This window comes from Aotus nancymaae, unplaced genomic scaffold, assembly GCF_030222135.1.
Source record: "Aotus nancymaae isolate 86718 unplaced genomic scaffold, 86718_ANA_hifiasm-v0.15.2.pri h1tg000016l, whole genome shotgun sequence".
NCBI lineage: Eukaryota > Metazoa > Chordata > Mammalia > Primates > Aotidae > Aotus > Aotus nancymaae.
Window position 1 is genome coordinate 75,662,988 of NW_026988428.1, and position 24,179 is coordinate 75,687,166.

General features: G+C 50.8%; 1 protein-coding gene and 1 pseudogene across 1 annotated transcript in view; both read right to left on the reverse strand.

The window, feature by feature from the left end:
• The window catches only part of LOC105716703 (low-density lipoprotein receptor-related protein 6-like), a 134,866-nt gene that overhangs the window by 54,402 nt on the left and 56,285 nt on the right, over nucleotides 1–24,179 (reverse strand). Inside the window, exons 8-10 of the mRNA XM_064376818.1 lie at nucleotides 22,037–22,192; nucleotides 19,548–19,733; nucleotides 17,642–17,739 (exon numbers count right to left, since the gene is read on the reverse strand). The gene's annotated coding sequence lies outside the window, so the exon portion shown is untranslated. The remainder of the gene's footprint in view (nucleotides 1–17,641; nucleotides 17,740–19,547; nucleotides 19,734–22,036; nucleotides 22,193–24,179) is intronic.
• Nucleotides 18,228–19,616, reverse strand: LOC135275436 (uncharacterized; annotated as a pseudogene).

The following is a 24,179-nucleotide window of genomic DNA, read 5'->3' on the forward strand; positions in this document are numbered from 1 at the left end:
AGCTAATTTTTGTATTTTTAGTAGAGATAGGGTTTCATCATCTTGGCCTGTATGGTCTCATGATCCACCTGCCTCAGTCTCCCAGAGTGCTGGGATTACAGGCGTGAGCTGGGACAGGGAAGAGAGGGATGCGGAGACCATGAAGATGCTTTTGGACAATGGTCTGAGGTTGGGACAGTGGCAGGAGACACCATTGACCCCAGGACACCATTGACCCCAGGAGATCCAGACACTATTGACCCTGGATCTCCAGGACAAGAGACCAGTCTGGCAGTTACATGTGCTTTCCTTTAAACCGGCTGGCAGTTGGGCATGACCGATGACATCAGAGATTCCAACTGTCCTGATTGGACAGCACTCCGTGGGCGCTCAGAAACCCAGGTCCACAACAGCAGTTTCTCAGAGCTGTTCTCCACTCCCAACTTCTCCCCAGCCTTGAGAAGAGATAACGTACTTTTACTGGTACTAATAGAGTGTGGAAGAAGGCTTTGGACAGAAGAGGCACCAGCTTCCGTGGGAGGGAACAGAGTTTGGGAGACGTTATGGCTGGGTGTCAACCGCAGCCCCAGCTTGAGGAGAGGAGCCCCCAGACTAGCACCTCGGGGTACTCCCTCCTGGAGGTGATAGATGATGAAGTGCCGGGACCATCAGGTGAGGGGACTGGGGGAAGAAGAGATGGGAGGGGATCGACTAAGAAGAAGGAAGGGGGCCGGGCGCAGTGGCTCACACCTCTAATACCAACATTATGGGAAGATGAGGTGGGTGGATCACCTGAGGTCAGGAGTCAGAGATAAGCCTGGCCAATATGGTGAAACCTTGTCTCTACTAAAATACAAACATTAGCTGGGTGGTGGTAGTGCGTGCCTGTAATCCCAGCTACTTAGGAGGCTGAGGCAGGAGAATCGCTTGAACCGGGGATGGGGAGGTTGCAGTGAGCGGAGATCATGCCACTGTGCCACTGTACTCCAGCCTGGGTAAAAGAGCAAGACTTCATCTCAAAACAAACCAACAACAACAAAAGAAAAAAAAAAAAAAAAACGGCATGAATATAGAGGCCAGGTGTGGAGGCCTGTAATCCCAGCATTTTGGGAGGCCAAACTGGGAGGATCATGTGAGCCCATTAGTCTGAGACCTGCCTGGGCAACATGGGGAAACCCTGCCTCTACCAAAAACAAAACAAAACAAAACTTAGCTGGGCATGGGGGCATGCACCTGTGGTCCCAGCTACTCGGGAGGCTTAGGCAGGAGGATCACTTGACTATGAGAGGCAGAAGTTGCAGTGACCTTTGATCACACCACTGTACTCCAGCCTGAGTGACAGAGCCAGAAAAAAATAAAAATAAACTTTAAAAAAAGGCGAAAATCTCAAGCTTCCTTTGATATTGGGGAAAGGGGAACAAGAAGAGCGCTGAGGTGAGGAGGCAACTGGTCACCACAGACATCTGGGTGTTGGCGGGAATCTGGGTTTTGGTGGGAGTCTGAGGAGGTTGCCAAACTTTTTTTTCTTTTTTGAGATGGAGTTTTGCTCTTGCTGCCAAAGGCTGGAGTGCAATGGTGGCACAATCTCAGCCCACTGCAACTTCTACTTCCCAGGTTCTAGTGATTGTCCTCCCTCAGCCTCCCGAGTAGCTGGGATTACAGGCTCCCACCACCACACCAAGCTAATTTTTGTACTTTTACTAGAGACACGGTTTCACCCTGTTGCCAGGGTGGTCTCAAATTCCTGACCTCAGGTGATCCACCCACCTCGGCCTCCAAGTGCTGGGATTTCAGGCTGGTGCTGCCTGGCGGAAGGCTGCTCAACTTCTTTATCCTTGGTCAGGTCACAAAGGTCCTCTGCATCTTTAACACAACCTTGTTTTTTTGTTTGTTTGCTTTTGAGACAGAGTCTCACTCTGTCACCAGACTGGAGTGCAGTGGTGGCAGGATCTCAGGTCACTGCCACCTCCGTCTCCCAGGTTCAAGTGATTCTCCTGCCACAGCCACCCAAGTAGCTGTGACTACAGGCGCACGCCACCATGCCCAGCTAATTTTTGTATTTTTAGTAGAGATAGGGTTTCATCATCTTGGCCTGTATGGTCTCATGATCCACCTGCCTCAGTCTCCCAGAGTGCTGGGATTACAGGCGTGAGCTGGGACAGGGAAGAGAGGGATGCGGAGACCATGAAGATGCTTTTGGACAATGGTCTGAGGTTGGGACAGTGGCAGGAGACACCATTGACCCCAGGACACCATTGACCCCAGGAGATCCAGACACTATTGACCCTGGATCTCCAGGACAAGAGACCAGTCTGGCAGTTACATGTGCTTTCCTTTAAACCGGCTGGCAGTTGGGCATGACCGATGACATCAGAGATTCCAACTGTCCTGATTGGACAGCACTCCGTGGGCGCTCAGAAACCCAGGTCCACAACAGCAGTTTCTCAGAGCTGTTCTCCACTCCCAACTTCTCCCCAGCCTTGAGAAGAGATAACGTACTTTTACTGGTACTAATAGAGTGTGGAAGAAGGCTTTGGACAGAAGAGGCACCAGCTTCCGTGGGAGGGAACAGAGTTTGGGAGACGTTATGGCTGGGTGTCAACCGCAGCCCCAGCTTGAGGAGAGGAGCCCCCAGACTAGCACCTCGGGGTACTCCCTCCTGGAGGTGATAGATGATGAAGTGCCGGGACCACCAGGTGAGGGGACTGGGGGAAGAAGAGATGGGAGGGGATCGACTAAGAAGAAGGAAGGGGGCCGGGCGCAGTGGCTCACACCTGTAATACCAACATTATGGGAAGATGAGGTGGGTGGATCACCTGAGGTCAGGAGTCAGAGATAAGCCTGGCCAATATGGTGAAACCTTGTCTCTACTAAAATACAAACATTAGCTGGGTGGTGGTAGTGCGTGCCTGTAATCCCAGCTACTTAGGAGGCTGAGGCAGGAGAATCGCTTGAACCGGGGATGGGGAGGTTGCAGTGAGCGGAGATCATGCCACTGTGGCACTGTACTCCAGCCTGGGTAAAAGAGCAAGACTTCATCTCAAAACAAACCAACAACAACAAAAGAAAAAAAAAAAAAAAAAACGGCATGAATATAGAGGCCAGGTGTGGAGGCCTGTAATCCCAGCATTTTGGGAGGCCAAACTGGGAGGATCATGTGAGCCCATTAGTCTGAGACCTGCCTGGGCAACATGGGGAAACCCTGCCTCTACCAAAAACAAAACAAAACAAAACTTAGCTGGGCATGGGGGCATGCACCTGTGGTCCCAGCTACTCGGGAGGCTTAGGCAGGAGGATCACTTGACTATGAGAGGCAGAAGTTGCAGTGACCTTTGATCACACCACTGTACTCCAGCCTGAGTGACAGAGCCAGAAAAAAATAAAAATAAACTTTAAAAAAAGGCAAAAATCTCAAGCTTCCTTTGATATTGGGGAAAGGGGAACAAGAAGAGCGCTGAGGTGAGGAGGCAACTGGTCACCACAGACATCTGGGTGTTGGCGGGAATCTGGGTTTTGGTGGGAGTCTGAGGAGGTTGCCAAACTTTTTTTTCTTTTTTGAGATGGAGTTTTGCTCTTGCTGCCAAAGGCTGGAGTGCAATGGTGGCACAATCTCAGCCCACTGCAACTTCTACTTCCCAGGTTCTAGTGATTGTCCTCCCTCAGCCTCCCGAGTAGCTGGGATTACAGGCTCCCACCACCACACCAAGCTAATTTTTGTACTTTTACTAGAGACACGGTTTCACCCTGTTGCCAGGGTGGTCTCAAATTCCTGACCTCAGGTGATCCACCCACCTCGGCCTCCAAGTGCTGGGATTTCAGGCTGGTGCTGCCTGGCGGAAGGCTGCTCAACTTCTTTATCCTTGGTCAGGTCACAAAGGTCCTCTGCATCTTTAACACAACCTTGTTTTTTTGTTTGTTTGCTTTTGAGACAGAGTCTCACTCTGTCACCAGACTGGAGTGCAGTGGTGGCAGGATCTCAGGTCACTGCCACCTCCGTCTCCCAGGTTCAAGTGATTCTCCTGCCACAGCCACCCAAGTAGCTGTGACTACAGGCGCACGCCACCATGCCCAGCTAATTTTTGTATTTTTAGTAGAGATAGGGTTTCATCATCTTGGCCTGTATGGTCTCATGATCCACCTGCCTCAGTCTCCCAGAGTGCTGGGATTACAGGCGTGAGCTGGGACAGGGAAGAGAGGGATGCGGAGACCATGAAGATGCTTTTGGACAATGGTCTGAGGTTGGGACAGTGGCAGGAGACACCATTGACCCCAGGACACCATTGACCCCAGGAGATCCAGACACTATTGACCCTGGATCTCCAGGACAAGAGACCAGTCTGGCAGTTACATGTGCTTTCCTTTAAACCGGCTGGCAGTTGGGCATGACCGATGACATCAGAGATTCCAACTGTCCTGATTGGACAGCACTCCGTGGGCGCTCAGAAACCCAGGTCCACAACAGCAGTTTCTCAGAGCTGTTCTCCACTCCCAACTTCTCCCCAGCCTTGAGAAGAGATAACGTACTTTTACTGGTACTAATAGAGTGTGGAAGAAGGCTTTGGACAGAAGAGGCACCAGCTTCCGTGGGAGGGAACAGAGTTTGGGAGACGTTATGGCTGGGTGTCAACCGCAGCCCCAGCTTGAGGAGAGGAGCCCCCAGACTAGCACCTCGGGGTACTCCCTCCTGGAGGTGATAGATGATGAAGTGCCGGGACCACCAGGTGAGGGGACTGGGGGAAGAAGAGATGGGAGGGGATCGACTAAGAAGAAGGAAGGGGGCCGGGCGCAGTGGCTCACACCTGTAATACCAACATTATGGGAAGATGAGGTGGGTGGATCACCTGAGGTCAGGAGTCAGAGATAAGCCTGGCCAATATGGTGAAACCTTGTCTCTACTAAAATACAAACATTAGCTGGGTGGTGGTAGTGCGTGCCTGTAATCCCAGCTACTTAGGAGGCTGAGGCAGGAGAATCGCTTGAACCGGGGATGGGGAGGTTGCAGTGAGCGGAGATCATGCCACTGTGCCACTGTACTCCAGCCTGGGTAAAAGAGCAAGACTTCATCTCAAAACAAACCAACAACAACAAAAGAAAAAAAAAAAAATGGCATGAATATAGAGGCCAGGTGTGGAGGCCTGTAATCCCAGCATTTTGGGAGGCCAAACTGGGAGGATCATGTGAGCCCATTAGTCTGAGACCTGCCTGGGCAACATGGGGAAACCCTGCCTCTACCAAAAACAAAACAAAACAAAACTTAGCTGGGCATGGGGGCATGCACCTGTGGTCCCAGCTACTCGGGAGGCTTAGGCAGGAGGATCACTTGACTATGAGAGGCAGAAGTTGCAGTGACCTTTGATCACACCACTGTACTCCAGCCTGAGTGACAGAGCCAGAAAAAAATAAAAATAAACTTTAAAAAAAGGCGAAAATCTCAAGCTTCCTTTGATATTGGGGAAAGGGGAACAAGAAGAGCGCTGAGGTGAGGAGGCAACTGGTCACCACAGACATCTGGGTGTTGGCGGGAATCTGGGTTTTGGTGGGAGTCTGAGGAGGTTGCCAAACTTTTTTTTCTTTTTTGAGATGGAGTTTTGCTCTTGCTGCCAAAGGCTGGAGTGCAATGGTGGCACAATCTCAGCCCACTGCAACTTCTACTTCCCAGGTTCTAGTGATTGTCCTCCCTCAGCCTCCCGAGTAGCTGGGATTACAGGCTCCCACCACCACACCAAGCTAATTTTTGTACTTTTACTAGAGACACGGTTTCACCCTGTTGCCAGGGTGGTCTCAAATTCCTGACCTCAGGTGATCCACCCACCTCGGCCTCCAAGTGCTGGGATTTCAGGCTGGTGCTGCCTGGCGGAAGGCTGCTCAACTTCTTTATCCTTGGTCAGGTCACAAAGGTCCTCTGCATCTTTAACACAACCTTGTTTTTTTGTTTGTTTGCTTTTGAGACAGAGTCTCACTCTGTCACCAGACTGGAGTGCAGTGGTGGCAGGATCTCAGGTCACTGCCACCTCCGTCTCCCAGGTTCAAGTGATTCTCCTGCCACAGCCACCCAAGTAGCTGTGACTACAGGCGCACGCCACCATGCCCAGCTAATTTTTGTATTTTTAGTAGAGATAGGGTTTCATCATCTTGGCCTGTATGGTCTCATGATCCACCTGCCTCAGTCTCCCAGAGTGCTGGGATTACAGGCGTGAGCTGGGACAGGGAAGAGAGGGATGCGGAGACCATGAAGATGCTTTTGGACAATGGTCTGAGGTTGGGACAGTGGCAGGAGACACCATTGACCCCAGGACACCATTGACCCCAGGAGATCCAGACACTATTGACCCTGGATCTCCAGGACAAGAGACCAGTCTGGCAGTTACATGTGCTTTCCTTTAAACCGGCTGGCAGTTGGGCATGACCGATGACATCAGAGATTCCAACTGTCCTGATTGGACAGCACTCCGTGGGCGCTCAGAAACCCAGGTCCACAACAGCAGTTTCTCAGAGCTGTTCTCCACTCCCAACTTCTCCCCAGCCTTGAGAAGAGATAACGTACTTTTACTGGTACTAATAGAGTGTGGAAGAAGGCTTTGGACAGAAGAGGCACCAGCTTCCGTGGGAGGGAACAGAGTTTGGGAGACGTTATGGCTGGGTGTCAACCGCAGCCCCAGCTTGAGGAGAGGAGCCCCCAGACTAGCACCTCGGGGTACTCCCTCCTGGAGGTGATAGATGATGAAGTGCCGGGACCACCAGGTGAGGGGACTGGGGGAAGAAGAGATGGGAGGGGATCGACTAAGAAGAAGGAAGGGGGCCGGGCGCAGTGGCTCACACCTGTAATACCAACATTATGGGAAGATGAGGTGGGTGGATCACCTGAGGTCAGGAGTCAGAGATAAGCCTGGCCAATATGGTGAAACCTTGTCTCTACTAAAATACAAACATTAGCTGGGTGGTGGTAGTGCGTGCCTGTAATCCCAGCTACTTAGGAGGCTGAGGCAGGAGAATCGCTTGAACCGGGGATGGGGAGGTTGCAGTGAGCGGAGATCATGCCACTGTGCCACTGTACTCCAGCCTGGGTAAAAGAGCAAGACTTCATCTCAAAACAAACCAACAACAACAAAAGAAAAAAAAAAAAAATGGCATGAATATAGAGGCCAGGTGTGGAGGCCTGTAATCCCAGCATTTTGGGAGGCCAAACTGGGAGGATCATGTGAGCCCATTAGTCTGAGACCTGCCTGGGCAACATGGGGAAACCCTGCCTCTACCAAAAACAAAACAAAACAAAACTTAGCTGGGCATGGGGGCATGCACCTGTGGTCCCAGCTACTCGGGAGGCTTAGGCAGGAGGATCACTTGACTATGAGAGGCAGAAGTTGCAGTGACCTTTGATCACACCACTGTACTCCAGCCTGAGTGACAGAGCCAGAAAAAAATAAAAATAAACTTTAAAAAAAGGCAAAAATCTCAAGCTTCCTTTGATATTGGGGAAAGGGGAACAAGAAGAGCGCTGAGGTGAGGAGGCAACTGGTCACCACAGACATCTGGGTGTTGGCGGGAATCTGGGTTTTGGTGGGAGTCTGAGGAGGTTGCCAAACTTTTTTTTCTTTTTTGAGATGGAGTTTTGCTCTTGCTGCCAAAGGCTGGAGTGCAATGGTGGCACAATCTCAGCCCACTGCAACTTCTACTTCCCAGGTTCTAGTGATTGTCCTCCCTCAGCCTCCCGAGTAGCTGGGATTACAGGCTCCCACCACCACACCAAGCTAATTTTTGTACTTTTACTAGAGACACGGTTTCACCCTGTTGCCAGGGTGGTCTCAAATTCCTGACCTCAGGTGATCCACCCACCTCGGCCTCCAAGTGCTGGGATTTCAGGCTGGTGCTGCCTGGCGGAAGGCTGCTCAACTTCTTTATCCTTGGTCAGGTCACAAAGGTCCTCTGCATCTTTAACACAACCTTGTTTTTTTGTTTGTTTGCTTTTGAGACAGAGTCTCACTCTGTCACCAGACTGGAGTGCAGTGGTGGCAGGATCTCAGGTCACTGCCACCTCCGTCTCCCAGGTTCAAGTGATTCTCCTGCCACAGCCACCCAAGTAGCTGTGACTACAGGCGCACGCCACCATGCCCAGCTAATTTTTGTATTTTTAGTAGAGATAGGGTTTCATCATCTTGGCCTGTATGGTCTCATGATCCACCTGCCTCAGTCTCCCAGAGTGCTGGGATTACAGGCGTGAGCTGGGACAGGGAAGAGAGGGATGCGGAGACCATGAAGATGCTTTTGGACAATGGTCTGAGGTTGGGACAGTGGCAGGAGACACCATTGACCCCAGGACACCATTGACCCCAGGAGATCCAGACACTATTGACCCTGGATCTCCAGGACAAGAGACCAGTCTGGCAGTTACATGTGCTTTCCTTTAAACCGGCTGGCAGTTGGGCATGACCGATGACATCAGAGATTCCAACTGTCCTGATTGGACAGCACTCCGTGGGCGCTCAGAAACCCAGGTCCACAACAGCAGTTTCTCAGAGCTGTTCTCCACTCCCAACTTCTCCCCAGCCTTGAGAAGAGATAACGTACTTTTACTGGTACTAATAGAGTGTGGAAGAAGGCTTTGGACAGAAGAGGCACCAGCTTCCGTGGGAGGGAACAGAGTTTGGGAGACGTTATGGCTGGGTGTCAACCGCAGCCCCAGCTTGAGGAGAGGAGCCCCCAGACTAGCACCTCGGGGTACTCCCTCCTGGAGGTGATAGATGATGAAGTGCCGGGACCACCAGGTGAGGGGACTGGGGGAAGAAGAGATGGGAGGGGATCGACTAAGAAGAAGGAAGGGGGCCGGGCGCAGTGGCTCACACCTGTAATACCAACATTATGGGAAGATGAGGTGGGTGGATCACCTGAGGTCAGGAGTCAGAGATAAGGCTGGCCAATATGGTGAAACCTTGTCTCTACTAAAATACAAACATTAGCTGGGTGGTGGTAGTGCGTGCCTGTAATCCCAGCTACTTAGGAGGCTGAGGCAGGAGAATCGCTTGAGCCTGGGAGGCTGAGGTTGCAGTGAGCCAAGATCACGCCACTGTGCCACTGTACTCCAGCCTGGGTAAAAGAGCAAGACTTCATCTCAAAACAAACCAACAACAACAAAAGAAAAAAAAAAAAAATGGCATGAATATAGAGGCCAGGTGTGGAGGCCTGTAATCCCAGCATTTTGGGAGGCCAAACTGGGAGGATCATGTGAGCCCATTAGTCTGAGACCTGCCTGGGCAACATGGGGAAACCCTGCCTCTACCAAAAACAAAACAAAACAAAACTTAGCTGGGCATGGGGGCATGCACCTGTGGTCCCAGCTACTCGGGAGGCTTAGGCAGGAGGATCACTTGACTATGAGAGGCAGAAGTTGCAGTGACCTTTGATCACACCACTGTACTCCAGCCTGAGTGACAGAGCCAGAAAAAAATAAAAATAAACTTTAAAAAAAGGCAAAAATCTCAAGCTTCCTTTGATATTGGGGAAAGGGGAACAAGAAGAGCGCTGAGGTGAGGAGGCAACTGGTCACCACAGACATCTGGGTGTTGGCGGGAATCTGGGTTTTGGTGGGAGTCTGAGGAGGTTGCCAAACTTTTTTTTCTTTTTTGAGATGGAGTTTTGCTCTTGCTGCCAAAGGCTGGAGTGCAATGGTGGCACAATCTCAGCCCACTGCAACTTCTACTTCCCAGGTTCTAGTGATTGTCCTCCCTCAGCCTCCCGAGTAGCTGGGATTACAGGCTCCCACCACCACACCAAGCTAATTTTTGTACTTTTACTAGAGACACGGTTTCACCCTGTTGCCAGGGTGGTCTCAAATTCCTGACCTCAGGTGATCCACCCACCTCGGCCTCCAAGTGCTGGGATTTCAGGCTGGTGCTGCCTGGCGGAAGGCTGCTCAACTTCTTTATCCTTGGTCAGGTCACAAAGGTCCTCTGCATCTTTAACACAACCTTGTTTTTTTGTTTGTTTGCTTTTGAGACAGAGTCTCACTCTGTCACCAGACTGGAGTGCAGTGGTGGCAGGATCTCAGGTCACTGCCACCTCCGTCTCCCAGGTTCAAGTGATTCTCCTGCCACAGCCACCCAAGTAGCTGTGACTACAGGCGCACGCCACCATGCCCAGCTAATTTTTGTATTTTTAGTAGAGATAGGGTTTCATCATCTTGGCCTGTATGGTCTCATGATCCACCTGCCTCAGTCTCCCAGAGTGCTGGGATTACAGGCGTGAGCTGGGACAGGGAAGAGAGGGATGCGGAGACCATGAAGATGCTTTTGGACAATGGTCTGAGGTTGGGACAGTGGCAGGAGACACCATTGACCCCAGGACACCATTGACCCCAGGAGATCCAGACACTATTGACCCTGGATCTCCAGGACAAGAGACCAGTCTGGCAGTTACATGTGCTTTCCTTTAAACCGGCTGGCAGTTGGGCATGACCGATGACATCAGAGATTCCAACTGTCCTGATTGGACAGCACTCCGTGGGCGCTCAGAAACCCAGGTCCACAACAGCAGTTTCTCAGAGCTGTTCTCCACTCCCAACTTCTCCCCAGCCTTGAGAAGAGATAACGTACTTTTACTGGTACTAATAGAGTGTGGAAGAAGGCTTTGGACAGAAGAGGCACCAGCTTCCGTGGGAGGGAACAGAGTTTGGGAGACGTTATGGCTGGGTGTCAACCGCAGCCCCAGCTTGAGGAGAGGAGCCCCCAGACTAGCACCTCGGGGTACTCCCTCCTGGAGGTGATAGATGATGAAGTGCCGGGACCATCAGGTGAGGGGACTGGGGGAAGAAGAGATGGGAGGGGATCGACTAAGAAGAAGGAAGGGGGCCGGGCGCAGTGGCTCACACCTGTAATACCAACATTATGGGAAGATGAGGTGGGTGGATCACCTGAGGTCAGGAGTCAGAGATAAGGCTGGCCAATATGGTGAAACCTTGTCTCTACTAAAATACAAACATTAGCTGGGTGGTGGTAGTGCGTGCCTGTAATCCCAGCTACTTGGGAGGCTGAGGTATGAGAATCGCTTGAGCCTGGGAGGCTGAGGTTGCAGTGAGCCAAGATCACGCCAATGCACTCCAGTTTGAGTGAAAGACTGAGATCCTGTTTCAAAAAAAAGAAGGCCCCACAAGTCAGGAAGAATCTCCTGAGGAGGGTGTGTGGGAAGAAAGGGATTCAGGCCGGGTGCGGTGGCTCACACCTGTAATCCCAGCATGCTGGGAGGCTGAGGTAGGTGCATCACTTAAAAACAGGAGTTTGAGACAGCCTGGCCAACATATTGAAACCCCGTCTCTACAAAAAGTACAAAAATGATCTAGGTGTTATGGTGGGCACCTCTAAGCCCAGCTACTTGGGAGGCTGAGGCAGGAGAATCACTGGAACCCAGGAGATGGAGGTTCCAGTGAGCTGAGATGGCACCACTACACTCCAGCTTGGGTGACAAAGCAAGCTTTTGTCTTTAAAAAAAAAAAAAAAAAGGGACTCAGCCAGGGACCAGGGAAGAAAATGAGGAAGCGTTCTGGGGAGAGATGGAAGAATGGGGAGGAGGAGAGGCACATGGGGTTCAGCAAGGGAAAAGCCAACAGTCTGCGGGGCTGGGGAGGATGGAGAGTGGTTTGGGGTTTTGGGTCGGGGTCTAAGGTGATCAATTGCAGAAGCATTACATGGTGGCCTGCTTTCTTTACTCATCTCCTTGGGTAGATCCCAGCACCCCAAGTAAGTTCCTTTGCTGGAACAGGAAGAGGGAGTGGTCGGACCAATCTGAGGAGACGCCCAAGGAGGAGACAGAGAAGGAGCGTGCCCCTGAGCCTGAGGAGACCTGGGTTGTGGACACCGTGTCTAGCCTCAAGATGAAGCTGAAGCGCCGGCGAGTATCACCCGTGCTCCCTGAGCACTACATGGCCTTCAACACGCTGCTTGGTAGGAGGACACCCCAGAAAGCACCTCCAATCCTGTTCTTTTAAAAAAGAGTTAACTTCACATAACCATGCTTTCCCAATGGGAAATGCACCCCAGTGGGTGAGCTCTCCATGTGCGAGGACTCAGAGGATCCAAAGCATCCCTCCTGACGGACACTTGGGAGGCCAGAGACAATTAGACTAGACTTGATAAAGTTCAGTGATAGGGATAAGAAAGCTTGCTTTCAGGCCAGGCGTGGTGGCTCATGCCTCAGATCCCAGCACATTGGGAGGCTGAGGCAAGAACATCACTTGAACTCAGGACTTTGAGGCTGCAGTGAGCTATGACTGCACCACTGCACTCCAGCCTGGGTGACAGAGCAAAACCCTGTCTCAGAAGAACAACAAAGGCCAGGCACAGTAGCTCATGCCTGTAATCCCAGCACTTTGGGAGGCCAAGGTGGTAGATCACCTGAGGTCAGGAGTTGGAGACCAGCCTGACTAACATGGTGAAACCCTGTCTCTACTCAACATAAAAAATTAGACAGGTGTAGTGGCCCGGACCTGTAATCTCAGCTACTCAGGAGGTTGAGGCAGGAGAATCACTTGAAGCAGGGAGGCAGAGGTTGCAAGTGAGCCGAGATGGAGCCACTGCATTCCAGCCTGGGCGATAAAGTGAGACTCCGTCTCCTAAAAATAAAAATAAACAAAAATAAAATAAAAACAAAATAAAAAAACACAGAAAGCAGTTTCAGCTGTACCCTCTGAAACTTAATGTCTCTTGCTGACTTTATTTGCTTTTTAGAGACACACTCTTGCCCTATCACCCATGCTGGACTGCAATGGTGTGATCTTGGTACACTACAACCTCTGCCTCCTGGATGTAAGCGATTATCCTGCCTCAGCTTCCTGAGTAGCTGGGATTACAGACCAGGATCACACCATGCTGGCTAATTTTTTATGTTTTTAGTAGAGACGAGGTTTCACTGTGGTAGCCAGGATGGCCTTGAACTCCTGATCTCATGCTCACCTTGGCTTCCCAAAGTGCTGGGAATACAGGCATGAGCCACCATGCCCACCCCCTATGTTTTTCTTCAAACTGGCTGCCAGGTTGGAATAACCAGTGACATGAGAGATTCCAGTCTTCCTGATTGGACTGAACTTTGTTGGTGCTCGGGAGCTCAGGTGAACGACAGCATCTTCTCAGAGCTGTTCATGGCTCCCAACTGCTCCCCAGCCTTGAAAATACAGAATGCACTCTTCTGGGTCCTAGTCGAGTCTGGAAGAAGGCTTTGGACAGAACAGGGAGTAGGTTCCGTGGGACGGAACAGAGTTTGGGAGAGATCATGGCTGGATGTCAACTGCAGCCCCAGGTTGAGCTGAGGAGGCCCCAGCCTAGCACCTTGGGGTACTCCCTCCTGGAGGTGGTGGATGATGAAGTGCCAGGACCATCAGGTGAAGGGACTGGAGGAAGAAGAGATGGGAGAGGATTGACTACGAAGAAGGAAGGGGGTTGGGTGCAGTGGCTCACACCTGTAATCCCAGCACTTTGGGAGGCTTACGTGGGTGGATCACCTGTGGTCAGGAGTTTGAATCCAGCATGGCCAACATGGTGGAACCCTATCTCTACTAAAAATACAAACATGATCCTGGTAATACTGGTGCACACCTGTAATCCCAGCTACTCAGGAGGCTGAGGCAGGAGAAGCGCTTGGGCCTCAAAGGTGGAGGTTGCAGTGAGCCGAGATCCTGCGACTGCACTCCAGTCTGGGTGAGGGAGTGAGACCCTGTGTGGGAAAAGAAAAAAAAAAAGAAGAAGGAAGAACCCAGTCATCAGAAAGGAACACTTGAGGAGGGTGTGGGGGAAGAAAGAAGGGACTCAGACCAGACACAGTGGCTCACACCTGTAATCCCAGCACTTTGGGAGGCCAAGGCGGGTGGATCACACAAGGCCGAGTTTGACACCAGCCCGGCCAACATGGTAAATTCCTGTCTCTACAAAAAATACAAAAATGAGCTGGGAATTGTGGTGGGCACCTGTAATCCCAGATACCTGGGGAGCTGAGGCAGGAGAATCACTAGAACCTGGGAAATGGAGTTTGCAGCAAGCCAAGATGGCAACTCCTCACTCCAGCCTGGGTGACAGAGAAAGACTTTGTCTCAGAAAAAAAAAAAGGAGTCAGAGATCCAGGGACTATGGAAGGAAATGAGGCATTCTGAGGACAGAAAGATGGAAGGATGGGGAGGAGAATGAGAGGCACATGGGGTTCAGCAAGGGAGAAGGATGGAAAAATGGCTTACAGAAGCCAACAGTCTGCGGGGCTGGGGAGGATGGAGAGTGGTTTAGGGTTTTGGGTCGGGATCTAAGATGATCCATTGCAGAAGCATTACATGGTGGCCTGCTTTCTTTACTCATCTCCTTGGGTAGATTCCAGCCCACCTAATTTCTTTTGTTGGCAAAAGAAGAGGGAATGGTCAGACGAATCTGAGGAGGAGCTGGAGGAGGGGACAGAGAAGGAACGCGCCCCTGAGCCTGAGGAGACCTGGGTTGTGGACACCGTGTCTAGCCTCAAGATGAAGCTGAAGCGCCGGCGAGTATCACCCGTGCTCCCTGAGCACTACGAGGGCTTCAACATGCTGCTTGGTAGGAGGACACCCCAGAAAGCACCTCCAATCCTGTTCTCTTAAAAAAGAGTTAACTTCACATAACCATGCTTTCCCAATGGGAAATGCACCCCAGTGGGTGAGCTCTCCATGTGCGAGGACTCAGAGGATCCAAAGCATCCCTCCTGAGGGACACTTGGGAGGCCAGAGACAATTAGATTAGACTTGATAAAGGTCAGTGATAGGGACAAGAAAGTTTGCTTTCAGGCCAGGCGTGGTGGCTCATGCCTGAGATCCCAGCACATTGGGAGGCTGAGGCAAGAACATCACTTGAACTCAGGACTTTGAGGCTGCAGTGAGCTATGACTGCACCACTGCACTCCAGCCTGGGTGACAGAGCAAAACCCTGTCTCAGAAGAAAAACCAAGGCCAGGTGCAGAAGCTCACACCTGTAATTCCAGCACTTTGGGAGGCCAAGGTGGGTAGATTATCTGAGGTCAGGAGTTCGAGACCAGCCTGACTACCATGGTGAAACCCCATCTCTACTGAAAATACAAAATTAGATGGGCATGGTGGTGTATTCCTATGATCCCAGCTACTCAGGAGGCTGAGACAAGAGAATGGCTTGAACCCAGGAGGCAGAGCTTGCAAGTGAGCCGAGATCATGCCACTGCATTCCATCCTGAGCGGCAGAGTGAGAGTCTGTCTCCAAAAAACAAAAAAAGCGGTTTAGCTGTCCTGTCTGAAACTTAATGTCCCTTGCTGACTTTTCTCATTTATTTATTTATTCATTTGAGAAGGAGCCTGCCCTATTGCCCAGGCTGGAGTGCAATGCCGCAATCTCGGCTCAGTGCAACCTCTGCCTCCCAGGTGGAAGCGATTCTCCTGCCTCAGCCTCTCAAATGGCTGGGATTACAGGCCAGCAGCACCACACCTGGCTAATTTTTTGTATTTTTAGTAGAGGTGAGGTTTCACCATGTTAGCCAGCATGGTCTCCAAATCCTTAACTCATGATCTGCCCGCCTCGGCTTCCCAAAGTGCTGGGATGATAGGTGTGAGCCACCGTGCCTCACTTCTATGTTTTTCTTCAAACTGTTGGCCAGGTTGGAATGACCAAAGACATCTGCAATTCAAACCTTCCTCATCAGAAGCACCGAACTCCGTGGGTGCTTGGGAGCTCAGGTGGTCAACAGCATCTTCTCAGAGCTGTTCTCCATGCCCGACTTCTCCCCAGCCTTGAGACTAGAGAACGCACTCCTCTGGGTCCTAGTACAGTCTGGATGAAGGCTTTGGACAGAACAGGGACCAGGATTCATGGGAGGGAACAGAGTCTGGGAGAGATCATGGCCAGCTGTCAACCTCAGCCCCAGGTTGAGGAGAGGAGCCTCCCAGCCTAGCACCTCAGGGTACTCCTCCCGGAGGTGGTGGACAATGAAGTGCCAGGACAATCAGGCGAGGGGACTGGAGGAAGGAGAGATGGGAGAGGAGTGACCAAGAAGAAGAGAGGGGGCCAGGTATGGTGCTTTATGCCTGGAATCCCAGCATTTTGGGAGGTCATGGCAGTTGGATTGAGCCTGCCAAAATGGTGAAACCCTGTCTCTACTAAAATAACAAAAATTACCCTGGCAGTAGTAGTGCATGCCTGTAATCCCAGCTACTTGGAAGGATTAGGCAGGAGAATTCTTGAGCCTGGGAAGCAGAGGTTACGGTGAACTCAGATAGAGTCACTGCACTCCAGTCTGGTTGAGAGAGTGAGACCCTGTCTCAAAAAAAAAAAAGGAAGAAAGAGAGAAAGAAAGAAAGACCCAGGAGTCAGGAAGGAACATCTGAGGGAGTGTGTGGGGGAAGAAAGGCGGGACTAGGGCCGGGTGCAGTGGCTCACACCTGTCCCCCCAGGACTTTGGGAGACCAAGGCAGGAAGATCACTTGAGGCCAGGAGTATGAGACCAGCCTGGCCCACATGGTAAAACCCTTTCTCTACTAAAAGTACAAAAATGAGCCAAGTGTTATGGTGGGCACCTGTAATCCCAGTTACTTGGGAGGTTGAGGCAAGAGAATCACTGGAACCCAGGAGACAGATGTTGCAGTGAGCTGAGATTGCACTAAAACAATCAGCAATCCAGCCTGGGTGGCAAAGCAAGACAGTCTCAAAAAAAAAAAAGGTGGGGCTCAGAGAGCCAGGGACCAGAGAAGGAAATGAGGAAGTGTTCTGAGGACAGACATGGAAGAATGGGGAGGAGGAGGAGAGGCACATGGGGTTCAGCAAGGGAAAAGCCAACAGTCTGCGGGGCTGGGGAGGATGGAGAGTGCTTTGGGGTTTTGGGTCAGGGTCTGAGGTGATCAATTGCAGAAGCATTACACGGTGGCCTGCTTTCTTTACTCATCTCCTTGGGAAGGTCCCGGTTCGCCTTGGCTCCTCTGCCGTAAAAGGAAGAGGGAGTGGTCGGACAAATCTGAGGAGGAGCCCAAGGAGGAGCCAGAGGAGCGCACCCCTGAGCCTGAGGAGACCTGGGTGCTGGAGACGCTTCAGGGGCTCAAGATGAAACTCAGGCGACTGTCACCCGTGCTCCCTGAACACCATGAGGCTTTCAACAGGCTGCTTGGTAGGACACCCCAGAGAGCACCTCCAATCCTGTTCTTTTAAAAAAAGAGGAAACTTCCCATAACCATACTTTTCCCATGGGAAAAATATGCTTCCCCAGTGGGTGAGCGCTCCATGTGGGAGGACTCAGAGGTGATCACTCATGAGGGACTTAGGAGGCCATAGGCAATTCAGCTAGACTTGATCAAGGTCTGCAATTGGGATAAGAAAGCTTGGTTTCAGGCCAGGTGCATGGCTCATGCCTGAGATCCCAGGAGGTTGAAAGGCTGAGGCAAGATGACCGCTTGAACTCAGGGCTTTGAGGCTGCAGTGAGCTATGACTGCAACACTGCACTCCAGCCTGGGTGACAGAGCAAAACCCTGTCAATGAAGGAAAACAAGTCCAGGCACAGTAGTTCATGTCTGTCATGCCAGCATTTTGGGAGGCCGAGGCAGGTGGATCTATTGAGGTCAGGAGTTTGAGGAGGTCAGGAGTTCAGCCTGACCAACATAGCCAAACCTCGTGTCTCCTAAAAATACAAAACTCAGCCTGGTGTGGTGGCACATACCTGTAATCACAGCTATCCAGGAGGCTGAGACAGGAGAATCGCTTGAACCCTGGAGGTGGGGGTTGCAGTGAGCCAATATCACACCACTGAACTCCATCCTTAGTGACAGAGCGAGACGCCATATGAAATAAAGAAATAAAAAAATAAAGAAAAACAAAATCAAAAAACAAAGAAAGCATTTCCATTTGTGCCCTCAGAAACGTAATGTCTCTTGCTGACTATTCTGAACCTAACTATCTCCATGCCTAGAGGGGGATACCAAGGCCATGGTCACACCCTGATGTGACTGTCACATGAGAAAATGAAGGGAATCACTTTATGACTCTGCAGTGGTCCCTGCGTGTCTGCGGGGAGGGCATCCTGACTTCTTCTCAGCTCTCCATCCAGTAGATTCTCACACCCAGGGCCTCCTTCAGCCTCTTCTCAGGGCAGTCTCAGAGCAGGAGCCTCTCTCTCTTGCCCAGTGAAAGTCATTCTCTCCTCTTCCATCCACCTCACCCGCAGCCACCATCCTGAGACTTTCCCCAGGGAGGCGCAGTTCTCCTGGCTGCCCTGTTTCTCCCATGGAAACTCCGTTCCATTTCTCACGCTAACATCTGATCTCTAATCACAGAGGATCCTGTCGTGAAAAGATTCCTGGCCTGGGACAAAGATCTGAGGGCATCTGACAAGGTAAGGTCGTTCTCCACAAAACTGTGTTCCTGTTCCAACACACAGCCTGGGGGAGGGCACAGCTTCCACACCCACAGTTCCCCTCCCCTCTCCTCCACCAGCTCCCACCTGACACTCCACGGTCTTACTTTATTCTGAGACAGAGTTTTGCTCTGTTGTCCAGGCTGGAGGGCAGTGTCCCAATCTTGGCTCCATGCAGCCTCCCCCTCCAGGGTTCAAGCGATTCTCCTGCCTCAGCCTCCCAAGTACCTGGGATTGCAGGCATGCACCACCATGCTTGGCTAATTTTTGTGTTTTTTGTAGAGGCAGGGTTTTGCCATGTTGGCCACGCTGGTCTTGAACACCTGACCGCAGGTGATCCACCTGCCTTGGCCTCCCAAAGTGCTGTTACTATAGTCATGAGACACTGTGCCCAGCCAGCTCCCACGGTCTTGAGTCTTGGCACTAACCCAGGTGTTTTTTTGTGTTTTGTGTTTTTTGTTTTTTTTTTTTTGAGACAGAGTCTAGCTCTGCTCCCTAGGATAAAGTACAGTGGCCTCTAATTCCTGGGTTCAAGCAATTCTCCTGCCTCAGCCTCCTGAGTAGCTAGAACTACAGGCACATGCCACCATGCTTGACTAATTTTTGTAATTTTTGGAGAAAGAGGGTCTCGCTATGTTGCTCAGGTTGTTCTCGAATTTGGGCTCATTTGATCCTCCTGTCTCTGCCTCTCAAAGTACTGGGGTCACAGGCTTGAGCCTCCACTCCCAGCTATTCTTGGTATTTTTATGATTTGTCAGCATCTCCCTCGGGATTCTGCTGGTTTCTTGCAGAGTGAGTGAGTGGCCCCTGCCTCTCCTGGCGGTCCTTAGGGATCTGAGCCCTGGGCCACAGTCTGGCCACAGCCCTGAAGCTCCCGGCCCCTCTACTCTCTGCTCTTTGGGACAGTTCTCTGTCTAGCACACACAAGACCCTCCTGACACCAGCAAACCTAGACACACTCCCTGCAAAGGTCCCATCAGAGCTCAGCTTCCTGGGAACTTCACTGACATCCCTTCCTCCAGCTTTTCAGATTTGCATCTGACCTTCTAATACCTCTCCACCTCACTATTTCCCAATGAGCACAGTCACCCCAACGCTGAGGTCCCTTCTCTGATGGGCAGCCCCTCCCCTGCCCCCATTCACCCATCTGCACAATCTTCCTCTTCCAAGATGTGACCTCTCCCTCTCTGTGTTCCTTTCTCTCCATCAGTACCTGCTGGCCATGGTCATAGCGTATTTTGGCCGTGCGCGCCTCTCCTCCTTGCAGTACCAACGCATTCATTTCTTCCTGGCTCTGTGAGTGCTTTGCTTCCTCCTATCTGTCAATATCCAACACCCTGGGACAGCAGGGCAAGTCAGATTCCAACCTCTCATTTATTCTTTATTTGTCCTCTTTACTCTGTGTATAAACAAGATAGGATTATACAATGGCGTTCTTAGATGTTCTTCCTAAAAACAAACTCAGGCCAGGTGCGGTAGCTCACGCCTGTAATTCTAGCACTTTGGGAGGCCAAGGCAGGCAGATCACCTGAAGTCAGGAGTTCGAGACCAGCCTGGCCAACATGGTGAAACCTCGCTTATACTAAAAATACAAAAATTCACCAAATGTGGTGGCATGTGCCTGTAATCCCAGCTACTCAGGAGGCTAAGGCAGGAGAATCGCTTGAACCTGGAGGGCAAAGGTTGCAATGAGCCAAGATAATGCCATTGCACTCCAGCCTGGGTGACAGAGCAAGACTATGTCTCAAAAAAAAAAAAAAAAAAAAAAATTAGCTGTACCTGGTGGTGTAAACCTGTAATCCCAGCTACTTAGGAGGCTGAGGCAAGAGAACCACTTGAACCAAGGAGGCAGAGGTTGCAGTATACTACGATTAATTAAGGCACTGAACTCCACCCTCAGTGAAAAAGCAAGATGTTTTCTCAAAACAAAACCAAACTCAAACGCCAGTTTAAAAATAAAAGAATAAAACCAAAGGAACCATCCACCCCTCCTAAGGTGAGAGGAAAAGGAGCAGACACGACGCTTCCCCTAGCAACAGGCACTTCTGGTTCTTCTGTCTCTCTCCTTCCCACATCAACTCCAAATGCAATGGTTCATCGTCCTCCTCTGGATTCCCATGACAGAGGCCACAGTTCAGGACCCCCCACTTCACTCCAATCCACTGCCAAATGCTCCCTGCTGGGGCCTCCTGGAGCCTCTCCCCAAGCCAGGGGGCTTCCTAGTGCAGCCTGAACATCTCTCCAAAGCACAGGTCTGACCCCTCACTGCCCACTTGAACAGCTTCCTTAGCGGATGTCTTTTGAAATCGAGGCCAGGTCCACAGTGCCAATTCCACCCTCTCTACAATCTCTCTGCAGCCAAACCGGCTCGCCATCCTGGTGTCTCCTGGCTTGGTTCCACCGCTCCTTCCAAATGCCCACCACTCGACTTTGCATCTGTGTTTTCTGTCTGGGGTCCTGCACATGTGTGGTTCTGAAGGGAAGCACCCATTCCTTGACGCCAGTTCACCCCACTGCCTCTCTGATGCCTTCCCTCATCTTCCCACCTGTGCATGCCCATAGCATGCCAGTGACATCCTATTATGATGTGATATTGGGATGAGGTTATTTGCCCTGATTTCTCCCAGTCCCATTAGACTAGATGCCTACAGAAGGCAGGATCTTGGAAAAATATCAATGTATTCTATTTCTTTTATTTTTTGTGTGACAAAGACTTGCTCTGTCCCCCAAGCTGGAGTGCAGTGGTGAGATCATAGCTCACTACAGCCTCCATCTCTTGGGCTCAAGTCATCCTCCCACCTCAGCCTCCTGATTAGCTTAGACTATAGGGCTGTGCCATCACACCTGGACAATTACTTACATATTTATTCAATTTTATTTATATTTTTAATTTTTTTTTTTTGAGATGGAGCCTTGCTCTGTCAACCAGGCTGGAGTGCAATGGCACCAACTTGGCTTACTGCAACCTCTGCCTCTCGGGTTCAAGCGATTCTCTTGCCTCAGCTTTCTCAGTAGCTGGGACTACAAGCCCATGCCACCAGGTCCGGCTAATGTTTTCTTTTTTTAGTACAGATGGTGTTTCACTGTGTTAACCAGGACGGTCTCAATCACCTGAACTGGTGATCCACCTGCCTCAGCCTCCCAAATTGCTAGGATTACAGGCATGAGCCACCATGCCCATCCTATTTGTTTTTTTATTTTGAGACAGAGTCTCGCTCTGTCTCCCAGGCTAGAATGCAGTGGACCTATCTCGGCTCACTACAACCTCAGCCTCCTGGGTTCATGTAATTCTTGTGCCTCAGCCTCTGGAGTAGCTAGGACTAAGCTGTGTGCCACCACACTAGGGGATTTTCATATTTTTAGTAGAGATGGGGTTTCACCATGTTAAACAGGTTGGTCTCAAACTCCTGGCCTCAAGTCATCCACCCACTTCAGCCTCCCAGAGCGCTGGGATTCCAGGCCTAAGCCTCCACTCTCAGCGACCAGTTGGCTTTTTGTCTCCATCCCGAAGGTGTGAGGGGCACCCTTGAGCAGGCATCTGTCCAGCAGGGCCCTCCTGAAAAAGGCATGGTTCTCTGCAGGGTGGGTGCCAGTCCTGAGCTGAGGAGGGTCCCCCATCTTCCTCTCTGGGAAGCTGACCTCAGCCGGAGGTCTCTCCTGGTGCTGCCCCTGAGCAGCAGCATGATTTCTGCCCCCAGCTACCTGGCCAATGACATGGAGGAGGACGACGAGGGCCCCAAACAAGCCATCTTCTACTTCCTGTATGGGAAGAACCGCTCCCAGCGACTCTTATTCCAGAAGCTTCGGTTCCAATTCTTCCGTTCTATGCGCTGCAGGGCTTGGGTTTCCCTGGAGGAGCTGGAGGAGGTGGGTGGGGTGTGGGGAGGTGGAGGAGGTGGGGAGGAATCAGGTGATTGGAGGCTGGATGAGGGGATGGACGGGTATCCTGGGGAGTCCCTGCTTCTCAAGGGGTGTTTGTTTTTGCAGATCCAGGCTTATGACCCAGAGCACTGGGTGTGGGCACGAAATCGTGCCCTCCTTTCCTAGAGCTCCAGGGACCGTGGAGGCCTGAGGTCATCGGCCTGAGGGAAGGTATGCCTGTGTCCTCAGAAGTCAAGGCAGAATATTGTGTCTATTTAGGAAATCCAAGGAACCCAATTGCTTGATCCGGCTTCAAGCCTGGGAATCTTGGCGAGATCCACTCTCCACAAAAATTCACAAATTAGCTGGGCGATGTAGGAGGCATCTCTATTCCCAACTACTCGGGAGGCTGAGGAGAGAGGATTACTGGAGCCTGGGACACTGGGGCTGTAGGGAGTCCTGATCCTGCCACTGTACTCCAGCCTGGTCAACACAGCGAGACCCTGTCTCAAAATTCATCAGAAATACTGAGGTCGGGGAGGTTCATTAGGATTGACACCCTTGGATTACCTATTTGGGTTGAGGATTCAGTGAAGATTTGGTTTACATCTTGTGCATCTAACCATGTTGAGGACTCAGCATGAGACATAAACATTAGGAAGTAGGATTATGGATTAGGCTCTGGGACACATGGTTTGTGATGTTGTCACATTAGAAACGTATCTAGCATGGTTACCAGTTTAGATCTTAAGTGACACGAAAGGCCCCACATGTGATGAAGTGTAAAGCCACATTGTCTGAGGGTGCTCTACTCCCTGGGCAGACCTACGCAAAGTCCTGGCTAGGAAGCAGATCACTGGGGATGGCCTTGGGTATATTAAGTGAGTTTTGGAGTCAGGGTCACCAAAGTGTGCCTATCACAATTGAACACAATGATTCAGAAGCAGGCTAGAGAATGAAGAGCAGGAGAGGAAACTGGATTGATCAATTGCTCTGAACTCTAGTTACAATAGATGTGGGATGTGAATTACCTTCCTAGAGAACTGCCTCCTTGAAGCCTGACATCCTCTCTCTCACTTCCAGAACACCGGGCCCAGGGGAGATGTGGATTTTAAGCACAAAGTTTATTCCAATGCTAATGGCAGACAGACACCAGGAAGGAGGAGAGGAGCCATTTGTGCAGATCATCTAGAAGAACCTGGACTGTCCTAGAAAGAGCTCAATAGAGTGATCACGCTGTCCTCCTAGGGGTGGAGGGGTGGGGAATTATTCCAACATTTATTTCAAATAGTTTGGAAATTGTTTTACTTTTGAAAACTTGCTGTTCCTGTAGAGTTTTTGATGAGAATTATAGCTGTTATATATACAGAAATATAATTTTCTTTTTTTAAGAAAGAATTGTTTATCCTAAATCTTTTATTAAATTGTTTTATCTATTATGATATGTGTTCCTGAAGCAAGCACTCTTTATCTATGATACTTACATGATAATCTATTATATTTATAGCTATGTGGTAGTTCTGGAAACAGTGCTCACACCTATAATCCAGCACTTCTGTAGGTTATGGAGGGAGGATCACTTGAGGCCAGGGGTTTAAGACCAGCCTGGGCAACATAGCATCTACATCTATTTTTTTCTTAATATTTTTTAAAAAATTAGAAAAGAAAGCTAATCCCAAGTTAGAGTTTTGTTTTATTTTGGTTTGTAGAGACAGTCTCACTCTCTTGCCCAGGGTCAGGTACATTGGTGTGATCGCAGCTTACTGCAACCTCTGCCTCCCAGGTTCAAGCGATTACCCTGCTTCAGCCTCCCTGGTAGCTGGGACTATCACCCACCATCTGTATGCCTGACTAATTTTTGTAAATATTACAGACAGGGTTTCACCACGTTGGCCAGGCTGGTCTCGAACTTCAGACATTAAGTGATCCGTCTACCTCGACCTCCCAAAGTGCTGGGATTAGAGGCATGAGCCACCGTGCCCGG